The sequence below is a fragment of the Phalacrocorax aristotelis genome, unplaced genomic scaffold (assembly GCF_949628215.1).
Source record: "Phalacrocorax aristotelis unplaced genomic scaffold, bGulAri2.1 scaffold_33, whole genome shotgun sequence".
NCBI classification, from domain to species: Eukaryota; Metazoa; Chordata; class Aves; order Suliformes; family Phalacrocoracidae; genus Phalacrocorax; species Phalacrocorax aristotelis.
This window is the reverse complement of record NW_027441368.1, coordinates 1053970-1056577: the sequence shown is the minus strand read 5'-3', so window position 1 is coordinate 1056577 and position 2608 is coordinate 1053970. Positions and strand designations below refer to the sequence as shown.

Here is a 2608-nt window from a genome sequence, read left to right as displayed (position 1 = left end):
GGCTGCAGGTAGAACTTCTGAGGGAAGACCAGCAAAACCAGGAAGCAAATAGCAAGTTCCCAAAAAATGTGCGGGTGTCAAACACATAAAAGTTTTATTGCCGAATGTTTTGTTTTTGGCAATATGTTCCAAATGCCTATTTTTGGTAAACATAACTTTTCAGGAGATTCAGGGTTGTGTGTGGCAAAACATGTCCCTCTGTTTTTGTGTCCTGCCGCACAAATGGCCGGCGGCAGGGCTCTCGTTCCCCGCTCTCGCTATTGCCACAGCAGGGCTGCGATATTTAGACCTAAGGGATGGGTTTAGGAATGGAAGGAGAGAGAACGCCTGTGTTCTGTAAGGGCTATGAATGCTGACCCTTTGCCTCCGTCTGCCGCTTTTCCTGTGCGGGTGATGAAGCCGTTTTACTTTCCTCTGTTGTTCCTGGTCTAAGTAGTTGCAAGGCTGTCGCCGCTGTGGGTGTGCAATTTGTGTTTCTGTGGAGTCCTAGCTACGGCTCGCTTCTAGTGTGGCCAAGCGTCAAGGTAGGGCTTTCAGCTTAAAGCTTCAGAAGCGCTGCGTGCCGAGATGGGTGTAGGTGAAACTGCTGTTGCGCCTGCAGCTGTGCTCGCAGGGATGCTGGGTGGCTCCGCATCAAACCGGCGAGGTGCGCGTGGACCTCCGTCGGGCTGCGCCCTGGGTGCGCGAGCGTGCCGTGTTTTTGCTGTTCCGGCTTGTATGTGCGAGGGCTTAACGTTTGATTTAATGCATTTCCTTTAACGGCAGGCTGTAGTTGGGCTCTAGATGGTATTCCTACGTGGGCGCAGGAGCTGTGGAATGGTTAAGCTGTTGCTGTGCCTCCAGGTGACTTGTTCAGTAACACTGTTTTTCCAGGTGCAGATGGATGAGTCGTGCAGGGCAACGGAGGAGAGCCCAGGGGAGCGCTGTAAGAAGGTGAGTCTGTGTGTAGTACTGGAGGGAAGATGTGACTGATGGCTATAGGGCTCCATTATGGGTTTTACTCTTTTTTTTTTTTTTTGTGATCTGAGGGTGCTAAGCGATGAGCCGAGCGTGATGTGGGCCCTGGAGGTGAGTCAGGCAAGGTGACCGGTGCTTGGTGGGCTGGAGTAGGTGTTCTTTTTCAGGTTATTCAGGGTTTTTTCTCCTTCTCTTCACTTTCCCATCCCAATTTGGGGCCGATTCCCTCAAACGGGGACTTCCCCCTGTGGGGCTGCTTATGCAGCCTGGGAGCTGCTGCCTGGGCACAAAAATACCTCAAACCCCTTGACTCTGGGCCTGCAATGAGGGGTGAAAATACAGGAAGAATTCTGGTGGAAAGAAAACAACTTGGGGCTTCTGGGAAAGCCAACTCCAGCTGGATTTGTGCGGCTGGAAAGGAAAAAAAAAAGGGGGTGGGGGGAAGGAACAACAACCTAAAAGCACCCACCAACCATTCTCATGCACAAAACCGAAAGTGAAAATGACCATTTTTTGTAGGACAAAAGCACAAAAAATCCCCACAGAACTCAGTAGTTTGGAAAAGCAACCCCAATTATTACATTATGTAAAGAAGGCGGGGGAAAAAAAAAGAAAACCAAACCAAAACCCGATCACAACCCTGATGCCACATGCCTACAAGCAGTTCCTGGGGCTTATTCTGCGGGGGTGGGAACCCAACCTTGTTCCCCAGGTTTGCTGTGCTGCTTCTCCTCCCTCGAGACACTTTGCTGTTTGGTGCAGAGGCAATGAACGGCGCTGCTGGGGCTGCGAGGGGGAAAGGTGCAGAGGAATAGAAGCTCTGTGGATGCAGCCAAGTTACGGTTTCTGGATGGTATTAATCGAGAAGAGTAATTCAGATAATGCTGCTGCCCAGCGACCAGAATTGGGTACTGAGCCCGGGAGCCGCGCACGCGCGGTGGCGTCCCTGTGATCCCCATTGCTCTCTCCGCAGGTAACAGCCCTGCGATGCTGCGGTGCCTGCGAGGTGATGCCGCCGTGCTCGTTGCTGCTTCCTGGTAAGGAAAGGCCTCCTCTGCTCTTGCTGCAGCGTGGTGGTGTGTCGGACACGATTCCCTGTGTCGGGTGAGGCCTAGGGCTGCCGGCGAGGTGAGCGAGCCCCTTTGGTGGGTGCAGGGGTATCTCCTTGTGTGCCTGTACCACTGGGGCTGGTGGGATGGGAAGCTTCAAATGACCCGCCGAGGCAGGCTTCTGGTATGCTAAAGGCGAGCGGGTGAGGGCAGCCCTAGGAGTTACCCGGGAGCTGATAGAAGGGAAGAGGGAAAGGAGGAGGAGGATGATGACCTTTTCCCCCTGCAGCTTCTGGGTGCAGAAGATGGCCGACTCCCCAGCTCACCAGAGCTCCCCCTCAGCCTCCCCTGGCCCCCCTTGCCCCGTGCGCCTGCCCCCAGCTCCAGCACGGGCGAGCTAGGCTACGTGCCTAGGAAGCCTCATCTGGTAAGAGCTGTAAGACACCCACGTATTCTCTTCAGGTGGAGGACGGCCTAGAGTCTGGAGCTGCAGAAGAGGCAGGGAGGAGAGGAGGGGAAAGAAGCATCTGAACGGCTAAATTGTGCCAGCAGCGCTGAGAGCGAGAGTCGCGGTGAGTCCTGGGCCACTGGGGCCCCGTTGC

General features: G+C 54.5%; 1 long non-coding RNA gene across 1 annotated transcript; it reads left to right on the top strand.

Annotated features, from left to right (window-relative positions):
* The first annotated feature begins 470 nt into the window (after positions 1-470).
* Positions 471-2101, top strand: LOC142051468 (uncharacterized). Its single transcript, XR_012658505.1, has 3 exons — positions 471-524; positions 874-933; positions 1931-2101. It is a non-coding gene; the product is annotated as an uncharacterized LOC142051468 (long non-coding RNA).
* Positions 2102-2608: the final 507 nt, after the last annotated feature.